Raw genomic sequence first — 15,469 nt, 5'->3', positions numbered from 1 at the left:
AAGAGGGCCTAGAACACCCTCTCAGAACCAGCAGCCGCACTGTGAGAAGCGCAGGCCCTCTGGCTGACAGCCCCCACTGGATCACCACCGGTGAGCAAGCCACCTTGGCTAGCCAACCTCCAGTGACAAACAGGATGAAAAGACTTGCTCCACAGAGTACAGTACCTACAGAACAGTGAGGAACAACCGATCATCAAAATACCATTAAAAAAATTTTTTTTATGTTTATTTTTGAGAGCGAGAGAGAGCCCGTGCACAAGCGGGGGAGGTGTAGAGACACAGGGAAACACAGAATCCGAAGCAGGCTCCAGGCTCCGAGCTGTCAGCACAGAGCCTGACGCGGGGCTCGAATCCACGAACCCCCGGGATCATGACACTTATCCGACTGAGCCACCCAGGTGTCCCATCAAAACACCATTTTTATTTTATCTATTAACAAAGATAAAACAACTTTTCAGTTAGTTAGGAGCTGATGGCTAGACAGTTACTTCAATACCTTCAGCTACTCAATACCTTCTTTCCTCCTTGACTAAGGCCTAGGGGATTGAGTAATAGGACATTCGACTTTCCTTCCTCACTCTGCCCATAGCTGATTCCATCAAAATTGAATCCACGAGTTCCATACCAAAGTCATGGTCAGGCAGCAGCCACACAGGGAGAGCTAAATAAAAATGAAGATTCCCCGAACCCCAAGAGCTAGTCACAGTCTCTCAGGGCCTCAATGTAGCAAGCATGTCCAGAAGCATTTTTCCAGGTCAGAGACGGTATCTATGAACCCGGTGGTCCTCCAGAAGTAACTATCCAGGAGAATGTGGTGGAAAATAAAACCATTAAAACGGGAAGGGGAGGATGCAAAACCTCCAGTAAGTTTCCAAAGGGGCCACACCTCAGACATCTTTCCCTGGGTCCCCTTAAGCCACAAGCCTCTCCTACACTTTTGACAGAACTCCAGGGGCTCCTGGGTGGCTCAATCAGTTAACTGTCTGAACTCCTGATTTCAGCTCGGGTCACGTGATCTCACGGTTACAGAGTTCGAACTCCACCTCAGGCTCTGCTCTTATAGTACGGAGCTTGCTTGGGATTCTCTATCTGAAACCCCCTCTCAAAAATAAATCAATACACTTTAAAAAAAAACCCTTAAAAGAAACAAAGCAAAACTCCAGACCTGACGTGCTTGTGGTCCAGAGCGTATCATCTTATTTCTCACCACTGGCCCAATGTGATCTCAGGAAAAGCTTTAACCTCCATCTCTGCGGGGCGGGATCTCTTCTCCAGTAAATAAGAACCTTCACAAGCTCTAAGCTGTATCTTTCTATGTTCAAGCCATCCAGCTAGGAACGAGACATTTCTTTGAAAAGACAGATGACTGGGGCGCCTGAGTGGCTTGGTCAGTTAAGCGTTCGACTTCAGCTCAGGCCATGATCTCACGGTTTGTTAGTTCGAGCCTCGCGTCGGGCTCTGTGCTGACAGCTCAGAGCCTGGAGCCTGCTTCAGATTCTGTGTCTCCCTCTCTCTGCCCCCCTCTACCGCTTGCACTCTGTCTCTCACATTGTTTCATAAATAAACAAACATTAAAAAAAAAAAAAAGATGATTTATGGCACCATCTTTGAGATGGGAAACAAACTAAATGTCCATCATTAAGACTGGTTAAATAATTGTTAAGCAGATTGATTACTGGGCAACCACGAAAAAGAATGAGATGCTCTACACCCACGGAATGACCTCTAAAGCTACAGAAAAAATAAGGAAGGAGTAACACACATAGTATTGTACTCTTTGTCTAAAGGAAGGAAAACAGGTGCGAGTATTCCTTGCTAATCAAATCTATAGTGAGGAGTACCTGAATGTGCTTGGACATCACTGAATACTACTGTGTATTTTTCATCCCACGCCAAACTGCAGCATGTTTGTGTAGCTACTTAGACTCAATGAAATCGAAGTACTTTTTGCTATTCCCCTCACATCCCTAAACTAATTGTTAAGACAAGCTACAAATTTAGTTTACTACTTACATTAATAACAAATAATACCCTATATTTACACAGTATAATGTGAAATGGAAAAGAACAGACAGAATACAAGTCAATATTCACAGTACGATCTCAATGGATGAGATCGGGCGCGTTCAGGGTGGTGTGGCCGTAGACCAGTATGATCTTAATGGAAAATGAAGGCACGCACGGACTTTTCTTTTGAGCCATATTAACAAGAATGACATATATTAACATGTTGATAGTTATCTCTGGATTAGGGTGACTAGCAATTCTCTATATGTTCGAAGTCTCCACACAGGGCGTATATAGGAGGCTTCAACGAAGCAGAGGGCTCCCTCCCCTGAGGTTCATTTACCCAAGCTTTGCCGGACCCAGAGTTTAATAATGGCAAATGTTTTCCTAGCTGTGCATTAGCGTCCGGCCCTATGACAGGTGCTTTACATACATTAATTTGTCCTGAACACATGGGGTAGCTACTGTCATCACCCTCTTTTTCCAGATGAAGAAACTAAGGCGTAGTTAGTAACCTGCCCAAGGACACAAGCAGAAAGTGATAGAGCCTGGCTTCAGAGCCAAGGTAGAAACCAGCAGGGCTCTGTGCTTGCTGCCTCTGTCAACAGTAACAACACTCCCTCCCCTATTGTTTTGAAAAGCTCACCTCTATCAACTTCCACCTAGCCTGCTAGGGTCTCATAAGCATATGGCATGGGGATTTTTATCTGTGTGCCAACAACCACTGCCAAAAAAAATCAATCCTTTAATTGATTTTTTTCATGACTCCCTAACTCAACGACCCTCAATGGCTCCCCATTGCCTGAGAGTCAAGAATAAATCCCTCAAGTTTAACATGGTGGACTTTATAGCAATTCCCAAGGGACCCGAAGATGAACCTAGTATGATGAAACCTCTGGCCAAATGCTCCTAAGTGCTCACCTCTGAGGGCTCCACCCTCCTCCTGGCTCTTATGGAAACTCTTACCCTCTCCACTGCATTTATTCCAACCATTCTTCCTGGCCCCTAATACCTCGCATTTCTGTACAACCCCACCAGGCATAACCCAGAAGTGGACACTTGGCAAAGCTGGAGAAAACCTATTTATCTCCCAACTCCCCCTCCTGCCCCCCCCTCAGAGGGAAGGAACACAGCTCTCGGTGTCCTTCTCCAGGATGTGCCCCCAGGGGCTCCAGTGTAGGCCACAACACTGTCCCTGTCCCTAATTTCACTCTTGGCCCCACAATCCAAAGGCTACCCCCAGGGGATCTGTGATCAATTTAGTCCAAGAGTGAGGGCCAATTGTCAAAGAACTGGGTCCAAGATGGCAGCTGGTCCAATACAGAGGCTTTGTTGTTACAGGTCCCTCAGGCACACTCCAGCAGGAAGGTTCCAGGCATCCTCTCTCCTGCTGAATAGCTTCTTGCAAGTGGGGAAGTGGGCAGAATATTCCTCACCCACTCCCAAACAAATCAGCTGTGGATGACGGTCAAACGAGCCTTCCTTTCTCTTGTTTGCAACTTTCATACACTCTTCTCTCCCCTCCCTCCCCGTCTCTCTCACGTGCACACAACCACATACCAATGTTGCTATCCTGTAATCCTTAAATTCCAAAAAATAAATTTTCTGTAACTGGCGCACAAGAGATATTACTTTAAACTCCATCGTTCCCAAACCAGCCAGCTCTATTATCATTAGTAAAACTAACCAGAAGAGAAGGTGTGGATGACAACCGACTAAGAGGCTTCCAACAACTTTATACTGTAGCTGAGGGACTTCAGTTGAGGAGGAAGACCTACAAAGTCAATTCTGCACATGCTTGTTACTGACTCGGCTCTTTTGCTAACTGCATCAGCTCTGTTATCAACGGTGTCCCATTCCGAGTTGGAATGGGGGTGGGGAGGGAAATGAAACAAACCGAATCCAAAAGAACTTTTTCCTGTTGCCCCCAAGAAACACTGTCAATCAAAGGTTTTCAAATGTATTGAGCTGAACTAGTGACATTTCCAATCACAATTTGGGGAGTTTAAAGGTCTGTTTCACAAAAGTCCTATTAAAGAAAAAACAAAACAGGAAAGTGGAGGCAACTGTTTTTGAAAATAATTTGAAAAGGATAAATAACGTTTCCTGCACCTCAGGTTTTTCTGACCCAAATGGGGCCGTGGGTGGGGGGTAGAGAAAAGAACTTGAGATTTCGGGATTTGATCAATGCAACATGTTAGGGGCAGAGCACAAGGTCAAAAGGAAATGATTAATCCCACAAGAGAAACAGGGACTGGCTTCCCTACAAAATCCTTATAAACAGGTCAAAAGATATTCTGGTTAGCAAAGTTTTCTCCCAACATGTATGTACTCAGTATCTCCGCTAAAACACATCCTTTTAAAACTCCAAAGAAAAGCTACACAAGCTAGTTTTCCTTAGAGGTTATTTTTATTTGCTGGCTACACTGCAATTATTGCCAAAGGGGACCCAGAACTGAGAGAGAGAGAGAGAGAGAGAGAGAGAGAGAGAGAGAGAGAGAGAGAGAGAGAGAGCGCCAGCGCCAGTGAGAGCAAGGCAGGGGAGGGGGGAGGGAATGACCCCAGGCATCTGGATGAGTAGTACATTCTATGACAATTTCCATTACTACAGGGAACCATGCTGATCATTAATGGAGAAGGGGATATTTTAGGCCTACTTAAAAGAAGTTACCACTCAAGACATACAATATCCCTTTGAAATGCTATGACATCAACACTCTGAAAGTACATAAATAGGTCAAACACAAGAGGAGGGGGAAGAGAAATGCCTTACAAAAATCCTCTGGGAGACAATTTTCCTCTTAGCTTTTCTCCTTCCCAATGCCTACTTGCTTTCAGAGAATTACGTGCAAAAATTTGCATTCCTAATCAATGATACAAATTTCCGTCTATACTCATCGCTTTGTACTACACAACCCCCGCCCCCCGACCTGCCACAGGGTTGGCATTTTAAACAAGCTCAGAACTGCCTCAACACCTTTCTGCCCCATTATGTACCTCACCCCCCAAAGCAGCACAAATACAGAGAGTAGAACAGCTTCACCACCACAGGCCTCAGGGCCACAGGGACTCAATTCTCAAATCATCCATGCTAGGGGTGGTCTTGCTCTGCTTTTTAAAATTCGTAATAGCAGAGGACTATCTTGCTTTTGAAAGGCACTGGAGACATCCTCCCAAATGTTGAGCCACAAAATCTTAACTAGATGGGAGCAACCCTCGATTTGTTGCAAAACTGTGAATGTGCACATCTTTCTGGGAAGAAGGTGAACACATCAGATTCTCAAAGGAATCTCTAACTTCTTAAAAAAAAAAAAAAAAAAGGTAAAGAATCAGCAGGCAATGCACTCAACTGCTAATTCCAGCAGGCAAAAAGTGGAGGAGGACGTCTGCTTATCTAGCTAAAACAGGCATAGCTTTAATGGAGGAAAAAGGGTTAGGACTCGGCTCTCCAGATCTCTCCAGGCTCCTGCCTCTAACCACGCTGTTTACAAATCAGTGGTGGAGGGGAAGGAGATCACAATGCCAAGTTTACAATCTAAGACAGGGAAGAGGACTGAGTCCCCTCTGCCTTCCCTATAAAAACAGGTTTAACCATCAAGACTTTGCGGCAGCCCCACAAGATCTGGTTCTTCTGACTTTGTCTATCCAAACTGAGGTTCATTTTCTAGTGGATAGCTTTTAAATTTAAATGCACATATGGGGCGCCCGGGTGGCTCAGTCGGTTAAGCGGCCGGCTTCGGCTCAGGTCATGATCTCGCGTGATCTCGCGTGAGTTCAGGCCCCGCGTCGGGCTCTGTGCTGACCACGCAGAGCCTGGAGCCTGCTTCGGATTCTGTGTCTCCCTCCCTCTCTGACCCTCCCCCGTTCATGCTCTGTCTCTGTTTAAAAAAAATAAATATTAAAAAAAAAATACATGCACACAGAAGGCTCATCCCCCCCCGCCCCCCTTCCTGCCCCAGCTCTCTGCATAAGGCCCCTCTGACCTCCCTGGGCCAGGATCACCAGAATACCAATTCCTAAAACAGGAATTCTTGAAAACTTTTAGATTTTTTAAATTCACGCTCAATGACTGAGCCACCCAGGCGCCACCTTGAAAAAACAAATTTTTAAGGTTCTATTTGAGAGCGAGAGAGCACACAAGTGGGGCAGGGGCAAAGAGACGGGGACAGAGGATCCGAAGCGGGCTTAGCGCTGACAGCAATGAGTCTGACGTGGGGTTCAAACCTACAAACCGCGAGATCATAACCTGAGCCCGAAGTCGGATGCACAACAGACTGAACCACCCAGGTGTCCCCACCTCCGCTCGAAAAATTGTCAAAAGCATCTTAACCCTTCCCCAAACCCAGACTGTAGCTGGAGGGGGAGCTCTCTGACTGGAGACGGGGGTGTGCATCCTAGGTTAAGAAGGGCCCCGGCATCTCCAGTGGGGCTTGGCATAGCCAGCAGGGGCAGGGCGGCAAGCTGGCTCTGGGTTTTCCTGCAGCCTTGAGTCCCAGCGTTTCCTCCACTGGACACCTCGGTCTGGCCAGGGCCCCAGGCTTCATTCCGCCTACCAGGACTAAGGGGCAAAAAGGAGGCGGACACTGGTATTTAAGAACTGCCCGGCAAGGGCTCCTGCTCACGGATGAAGTCAAGTGTAATTCTGGAGCCTCCTTTCCCAAAAGGAGCGATGAAAGAACATAATTAAATTTAAAAATACGCAGTGATGAAGAAGGGGCAAGGAATCAGCAAAAACCATCTCCTAGTTTCTTTGGAGACGCCCTCCCAAGCCTCTGGCCCCCATCCCTCCAGGGAAGGCGAGTGGTTTATCAGGGACAGAAGTGAGCAGACCAGCTGACTTCTGGAGGAAGGATGATAAAGTTTATGGGCCTGACCTGACAGAACTCCCTTGGCAGGATTCCTGCGTCCTTAGAGCCAAGAGGGCAGAGGACCGCACCCCACCCCGAGGGCACCCCACCCCGAGGCGCACATCTGTCAGAAGTCCGGCATCTCAGATCTGTGCACACAGGAACCTATCACCGCTGTCGCCATTCGGCAAAGAGGGAAGCCAAGGCACAGAGGACCAGCGTGCGCAGGGTCACAGAATAAAGTGAGCGGCACTTTGCTCTTTGCCACTTGTATGCACACTCAAACACCTCTCCGATACGTCCTATCGCAAAGGGAAAGTGCAAAGGGAAAGACAGAGCCCCATACAGAGAGCAACCTGAGCCAGAGAGACTCAGAGGCCGGTGTGGGAGGGGGCAGACCCCAAGCAAATCTGTTTGGTTGTCAGCACACTCATTTGTCACAGGAGGAAGGGGCCGCGTGGGGCTCACGTCAGAGCCTCGATGCACGCTTGCCAAATGCACGGATGCAGCGAGTCGGGCTCCGGGCCCAGGGCGTCCCCGGATCACCATGTGTCAAAAGCACAACTTATTGAGCCACAGTCCCACCTTCATTTTACAGAAGGTGAAGGCCGAGGTTGTGCGGAGCTCCCACGGCTGGCGGGCGACAGACCCAGAAACCTCACGAAAAGACCCCGGGTTGCTTTGTTCCCTCACGGTCCACCCAACCGGCGTATGACCTCACAGAACGCCCACTGCGGTAAGGAAAGGTTTGTCCCCGTGAGTAACCCCGAACGACTCCCCTACACCCTCGTGAAGAAAAGGCCAAAGCCACAAATGCCGACTGGTGAGAGAGCCAACTGCTTTGCGGAGAAGACTTAAAAAGAAAGGAGGGAGGGAGGGGGGAAAGCGGGCACCCCAGTGTGGTAGCAAGAGGAGGTGGGGACAGCGGCGAACCAGCTTCCCCGCATCTTTGCAGGGCTTTTGTGGGTCTGGTCTCCCGCGTCTCTACCCAAACAGAATTCGCCCTGGGCGGTGGAGAGCAGCCCTGGCTGGCTGGGTCTCGGGGAAGCAGCCGCGAGCCCAACATCCCAGCCCGATCTTAGCGCTGCCGTGGTCCCCTCCGCAGCACGGTGGCAGCTGTTTCACTATGGTCGTCAAGTGAAAAGGGGACGCCGGGGAAAGATGCGTCCCATGTGAACCCACCTCCCTGCACTTGTCAAAGGCGGCTGTGGGGGAGGGGAAGTAGATTGATTCAAGACGGCCTTTGCCGCGGTAGAGCATTCGTATGAAACCGCGGGACTTCAAGGGGAGGGACCTTGTTTACAGACTCAGTCTATCAAAGAAACACGGAGATGAGAAATACAGCACGATATTCACAAGATCAATTTTCCAAGGGAGAGAGAAAAAAACACAACAGTGTATCTCTGGGGGCCCCTGGGTGGCTCAGCGGTTAAGCATCCGACTTCGGCTGAGGGCGTAATCGCGCAGTTCGCGGGGCTCTCTGCTGTCAGCGCTGTTCTGTTCCCCCTTCTCCCTCGGCCCCTCCGCTGCTTGCGCACTCTCTCTCTCTCAAAAATAAACATTCACCAAAATTGGCCGATGTTTTTAAAAAGGACAGTGTAGCTCTAGAAGGATTATTTCCAAACCCCAAATGAGACCTGGGCGTGCGCTGCATCTACACTTAGCCACACGGCGAGAGGAAGGCCGGGCTGCTTTCTCGGAAGGGCGACAGTCATTTCCGCCTCGGCAGAGAGAAGGCACCCTTCCTCTCTCCTTGGAGCGGCCCCGAGACCCCCACGGCCTCCCAGCAGCCCCCTAACTGCCCGAGCAGGCCCGGTGCGCCCGGGCTCTGCACACAGATGCCTGGAGAGTCCTCAGGCGGCTCCCGCAGGGCTCTCTACGCGGGGGACATGCCAACTGGCAGCAGGACCGGCACCCAAGACCTGGCCAGGGACGGAGCCTGACACGCGTCAGCCCTGTGGACAGCGGGATGTGGTGCTGGATCCGGTCCCAGAGCGGCTAACCTAGTTCCAGCCGCTTTGTCTGTGGCGACAGTTTCCCTACGCGAGGACTGTGGGGGTTCCACTCCAACTCCAGCCCCCCAAAGTCACTGTCTTCATCAATGCGTCTAAGCTGCATTTTCTCCCCAATGTCATGGAGACTGGAGAACTCTGGAAATATAAAGTCACTTCTTACAATGTTCTCCTTGACGCTCTTTTACAAAGGCAGCTCAGAGGAAGGGCTGATACTACGGCCTGAAGTTGAATATACACCAAATACGAAGTTAAAGCGTCACTACAATCAAGGGCCACTTTATTTTTTTAAATTCTGATGTTTAATTTTGAGAGGCGGAGGGGAGAGGAAGGGCAGAGAGAGGGAGACACAGAATCCGAAGCAGGCTCCGAGCTCTGAGCGGTCAGCAGAGCCCGATGTGGGGCTCAATGGCACAGACTACAAGATCATGACCTGAGCCAAAGTTGTATATTTAACTGACTGAGCCATCCAGGCGCCCCTCATCATATGCCTCCTTTAAAATTTTTTTTTTTTAGTGTTTATTTATTTTTGAGAGAGAGACAGCGACAGAGTACAAGCAGGGGAGGGGCGGAGAGAGAGAGACACAGAATCTGAAGCAGGCTCTAGTCTCTGAGCGCTCAGCACAGAGCCCGATGTGGGGCTCGAACTCAGGAGCCACGAGATCAAGACCTGACATGAAGTCGGACGCTTAGCCCGCCGAGCCACCCACACGCCCCAATCAAGGGCGACTTTAAATCGGGGCATCTGATGATACACAGGTGTAATGACTCAGGTGCAATCACTGAGACAGGATAAGCGAGACATAATTTATGGTTGAAAACTGAGGGTTCCAATGCCGATACGAAAACACAAAACAGTGTGCTCAGGGACTCCCGTGACCTTAAATTCCCTCTCCTGGGCCGTCTTTTAAACCTTTTTCTCCAAGGGGCCACCTGCATTAGGACCCTGAGGCACTGGTTTAAAATGCAAATCCGAGCCCCGCCCTAGTTTTAAATAATCAGAATCTCTATGGGGTAGGGAGCCCCAGGGTTAAGCAACTCCTCCGTCACTGTTAAATAGGGAAAGGCTGATTTAAACACAAAACAGAGAATGAAACGAAGGAGCACTGGCATTCAGTGGGCCTTGACTAAAAATGCTTTTTGCATGAAATACTTCAAAAAAACACTGGGACTCTAATAGATGTTTGTTTTGTTTTTTCTTTATTTTGCTTCCAGGCACCTTGAGTTCTTAACAGAAAAAGTGCATTATCTGCAATTATCTGTGTACCATTAAATCTAGGTGGATTTATGGAGATCCTCCACAAAGGAGGGCCAGTGCTGCACGGGCAGGAGGGCCCAGGTTAACCCTTGCCTAAGTCCTGGTTGCCTTCTAGTTGATTTCCAGGTTGGCTCTGCAACGTCCAAGCAAGCAAGACAGCAGAGAGAGAGAGTTCAGGGAGGTTCCAGTGGCCCTTGGGCCAAGAAGAGCCCTTCTCGGAACACTCCTTGTCCTAGGCTGGACTGGAACAGAAAACCCAGCAGGTAACGGGGACAAGCAGGCAGGCGGGAAGCTTCCCGGGGAAGATTAAACACAGTTAATTAAAACCCTGCAGAACGGGAGGCAGGGGATTAGGAGGGAAGAGAAGAGAGGGGCCTGCTAGCAGGAGAGGTGATGCCTGCCCAGAGATTTCCTTCCCGGAGCTGTTTTGCAGCCAATCAGGACTAAATGCGCGCTGTATACCCCAGCCTCCATTCCAGGCTGACAGACACCCCAGTATTCCTTACTTAAAGGCCACTCTGCAAGCCCATCCCAAGGGCTGGGCAACCTCAGATGTTTTTTGTTGTTGCTCTTCATCAAAAATTAAGCCAACAAAATAAAAATTAAGCTTACCGCTATCCAAAGACTCTAGTGAATGAAACACAGGAAACAGGGAGATCACTGGGCCCTCAATGAGGGTCAGCAGCACACCTCTCCCTACCCCCATCCTGGGGCAGGCCAGATCTGGGGGGCGCACACAGCAGCTAGAGTGCCTCAAGGAGAGAGAGGCCCTGCCCTCTAGGCCCCTCAGTCCAACCCAGCTCCAGCACCCAGGGACTGCTTGCTCATTCAACAATGCCTAACTTAAGCCACCACAGCCCAGCAATCCTACACAACTTCCCACCCCACCTCCCAATTACAGAAGACCAAGGCATCACCTTCAAAAAGCATTTATTAACCACCCAAATGCCTAGAATCTGGGTAAAGATTCATAGGGGCCTGGCCCCTGCCCTGGGAGAGGGTCATTTATGACCATTAAGGCCAGAGGAAGGCAGGCTCCCAGAGGCCCATAAAACTCCCAGGGAAGGAAGTGGGGATTAACCACTTCCTCCCGCCCCCTCTAGAAGGGGTTTCAAGCTCTACCAAATTGCGAGTGATTGGGGGTGGGGGGCGGTGGGGATGGAGACTTGGGTCAGAAGACCCTACACCCAGCCATGGCCTCTGCCCGGTGACAGGACTAACTCTGGGGTTTCTCAAATTGCTTTGATTTTTACAGATGAGGGCTTTGTCGTCCTGCTGCCCCAGCAGCTCTCAGGCACATCCTAGCTGTGCAAGCCTCTCAGCTCCTGGGCACGGGTCTGAACTCTGTCCAGGGAGGGACAGGGCACGCACACGAGGATTATGTGTTTGTCTGACAAGTACTATACTGATACAATTAATTCTTTTACATAGTCATCAGCGAGATTTATTGAATCAAACACTGTCCCTACCCTGGGCACTTTACAACCCCCTCATCAGTCACTCAAAATTTATACTGAAATTCATTTCAGCAACTCTTACCCAGATCTAAGAGTAGCTTACAAAGAAAGCCAATAACGTGCAGAAACAAGTTTAGGTCAAGAAGGGAGAAGCATGTCAATGAGACTTCCTGGATGGAGTTTGGCTCTGAGCTTCCTGGCAGTCAAAGCAAAATGAGCAACACTATGCAATTATGTCATTGTCCAGCCATCAGTTTCAGAGGGCCAACAACATTCCTGGCAGCAAATCCAGACACAGTAGAGGAACCTATAAATTCTCCCCTCCCCGGCAGCCCCAAGTAAAGAGCTACCAACACACAGAACCTGCTCTCCGACCTTCCCTTCTTCCTGAGCTGTGGAAATCACTGAAAATCCTTCCTTCTTGTGCTGGAGCAAAGTATATAGATACAGGTGCCCACAACCAAGTCGGATGTCTCCATGGTGTCTGTGTGTGGCCAAATTCCCCAAAACTGTACCCAAAACTCCTCTTCTAGAAAACCAAGGAACTACTCTTCCTATATTGTTGCCCAACCCCCTGAGGATGGTAATGGGGAGTTGGGGTTGGGAGGCGTCTCACTGTGAACCCTCACCAACACACCGGCCTATGGGGGACACTGAGACCTCAGTGTTTGCATCAGTAGAAAGGAAGAGCTTCCTCCCGGCTCCAGGCTGGCATGTGGTTTCCACTGATGAGACTTGGCATTCATCTCCCCACCCCCTTCTGGGCTAGGACCTACAGGGATTAGGGGGTGCAGGAATCACAGAGGTTCTGTTCCGGGTGTTGTGTGTGTGCCTGCGACAAGCTGCTGTCACCTAGGAGGAACCCTGTGACAAGGATTTATAGGGACCCAAGCACAGAGAGGAAGGGATCCTGTTTGGGCCTTTCAGTCCTTCCTGATAGCTTTCAAAGGAGTGTCAGAAGTAGAAATGCCGTATAAAATACAGCACTGTTCACTCAATTTCAGACAGACAGCAATATTTAGCGTAAGTATGTTCCAAGTATCGCATGGGATAGACTCATACTCAAATTTTATTTACTGTTTCCGAATTGGGCATTCTGGGGGGCTGGGCCAGAGCTAAAGCTGGCAATCCGGGTCAGGAGGCTTCCCGGTGAGTCCTGAGGGTCCCAGTGAGATGGGGCAAACCTGGAGCTGGGAGCTTCGCTGGGAGTTTCTCATTGGCTTCGCGTGGGGTTTTGTTTTGTTGTTTTAATGGGGGTGAGGGGGATTCTTCAGTTTACGGTTAGGACAAAAACTGGTTCGTTGAATCAACCAGGGGTGACTGAACCAGGAGGCGCTCCCCTGTCCCCACGCCCACTTGACCCCAGAGAAGTCCCCAGGAGCAGACACACAAGGCTTCGATGGCACTCCACTCAAGCCTGGGCGATCCACATTCCAGGAGGCGGCCATTCCCGCCCTTCAGGAGGAACAAAGAACCGGGAAGAATTCCGGCCGCCCCAGCCTGGGGGGTGGGGTGGTATCCAAACAAACCTGGGAAGAGAAAAGCGCCCCCAGCAAGGGGCTCTAGGAAGCCCACTCCTGCCAGAGATAAGGCCCAAATAAAAGCTGTGGGGCAAGTATTAAGACTGGACCCTATAAAAACAGGGAATGCGATTTGGGGGCCGAGTCTTGAACCACGATGGAGTAAAGGTCAAGAGAGAAAAATCTCTAAAGGAAACAGGCCGAAACCTCCGAATGTAATCATTAACTTTATCTTCAGGGTCTTTGTATTCATGCTCCATGCTGGCGTTTTACAGTAACCAATGCAAACAGTTTACCGTCCTTCAAAACACAGGAGGCGGGTTTTGGTGGCTTGTTTCTTAAACTACAGCTCGGGCCTCACCATAGATGAGGATTCCAGGCAGATTCCAATCAGGGGTTCCCAGCATAGATCACGTGGGGAACAGGACCAGAGGGGAGTGACCTCTCCTCCCCTCTGCATGCTGATGCACCCACTTCTAGAGGCACAGTGGACAGGACCTCCCGATGGCCTCGATGGGGCTTTCAAAGCAGCTCTGGGAGAGCCTGAGACAAATGCAAGATTCTCTTTCGCTCTAAGGGTAGAGGTGGTTCCAAGGGTGACTGTGTTCCCATGAAAGTCCCCTTTCACCATCCCAACCGCAGGTTTTAAATGGGGCCCTACAGCTCCCTGGAGCCTGTCTGAACTCTGGTAAACACTGGTTGAACATTTGCTTTGCAGATAAAGTTCTAATCACCAATGGATTCCTCAGCAAAGTGCTTCCAAGCTTTTCAAACGTCCACCTCACTCCTCAAAGGCCCCTGGGTCTTTCTTCCTGAAGTGGTCCTCCCTCCCCTGTACCTGGGGACCGCCCACCGGAAACCCCCCCCCCAAGCCCACGGTGGGGAGGGGCAGTGTGCTTCCACGCCTTGCGGCCTTGCCACCCGTCTTCACAGTATCCAGCCCTTGCTCAGTTTCAACTCCAGATCAAAACTACCTCCTTCTACAGACCCAGTTCTCACTGGGGGCCAGAGACCATGCAGGTGTGTGAGCTAGACACGAAAAACAGAGGAACGTGGGATGGTTGTCAGGCCATGACGGACCCCCCCCCCCCAATACAAAGCGCAAATAATCAGCTTTCTAAACTGAAGGCTGAGTAACTCTGCACAAAGGAAACTGCCTAAAACCTACCGCAAAGTTTTTGGAGAACATGTCCTCCAGCGAAAGGCAGTTCTGAATGGTATTTACAACTGGCCCATGAACTGCCCTGTAAAATTAAATTTTCCAGGAAGCTCAAAACCAATTTTTTTTCCTCAAAGGAAGAGTCTTTGGGAATGGAAGCCAGCAACTGTCAACTCCAACTGACTTGGCAGGCCCTGGAAAAGCCATGAACTTTCTGGAAGTGTTCACTACCAAGGGCCTAGACTCCAAGGACAAGACAGCAGTCGTCCCCCCCAACCCCTCTGGAAGAACACGGGAAGCCCCCGCTGTGTCATTAAGAATTCTCTCCACTGCATACCCTTTTGGAGTCCCTGAATTTAAAAATCAAATCGAATAAAAAAACTTTTCAAGCACAACAACCTAACCAAAAACACTTTAACACTTTTACCATGTACCTTATTCACCATGATACCCCAAGTCCCCAGCAATTCTACCTCCCTTTATAGTTATGTAAGGGTCCCCAGAAGGCAACCTCTGTTCTGGTCCTTTGTGTCCGCAAACACCCGGAGAGAGCCAGGCACATGGCAGCCGCTCAAAGAGAAATGTGCTGATTGGATGGAATTCGCTTCCACATTTTCCAAGCAATCCTTGAGGAATCTGCCTCCCAGCAGGCATCTGCTCCTTGGAAAACAATGTGCCCTGACCATTTGCATTGTGGCCCTGAAACAGCAAAGGTTTGAAAGAGAAAAGGAGGGACTATGGGCCCTCGGAGGCTAAAATGCTTCAGGGTGAGGATTTTAGGGAGTTTTACGGCTATCCTGCATCAGCAATAGAGCAGGGCATCAGACACTGCAACCTTCCATCCTTACAGATTCATTCACATCCAAAGTCCTACGCCTTCCTCTAGTTTTGGTAAATCATCAACATCCATGACCAAAGTAGCAGGCCAAATTCTCCAAAGATTAGCACTAAAAGCTACTGCAGCAGGGGAACTTTCTGGGACGATAGAAATGTTCTATCTTGATGGTGGTGGTGGGGGGGTATATAAATCTGTCAAGACTCATCAAAACGTGTGCTGACAATGAATGCATTTGTGCCTAAACTGTACCTCAGTGAAGAGGAGTAAATGACTTGTACTGTGTTTGTTCTACAAGGACATGTCGGGTTTACTATTAGACGTAAAAAACAAAGCAGAATGTGGAACCATAACTACAGTATACAAATAAATGA

The 15,469-nt window shown here is 49.5% G+C and overlaps 1 protein-coding gene across 1 annotated transcript in view; it reads right to left on the bottom strand.

The window, feature by feature from the left end:
- The window catches only part of TRIM71 (tripartite motif containing 71), a 67,060-nt gene that overhangs the window by 36,276 nt on the left and 15,315 nt on the right, over window positions 1-15,469 (bottom strand). The window lies entirely within an intron of this gene.

This window comes from Felis catus, chromosome C2 (genome assembly GCF_018350175.1).
Source record: "Felis catus isolate Fca126 chromosome C2, F.catus_Fca126_mat1.0, whole genome shotgun sequence".
Classification (NCBI taxonomy): Eukaryota; Metazoa; Chordata; class Mammalia; order Carnivora; family Felidae; genus Felis; species Felis catus.
This window is presented reverse-complemented; position numbering and strand designations above follow the sequence as displayed.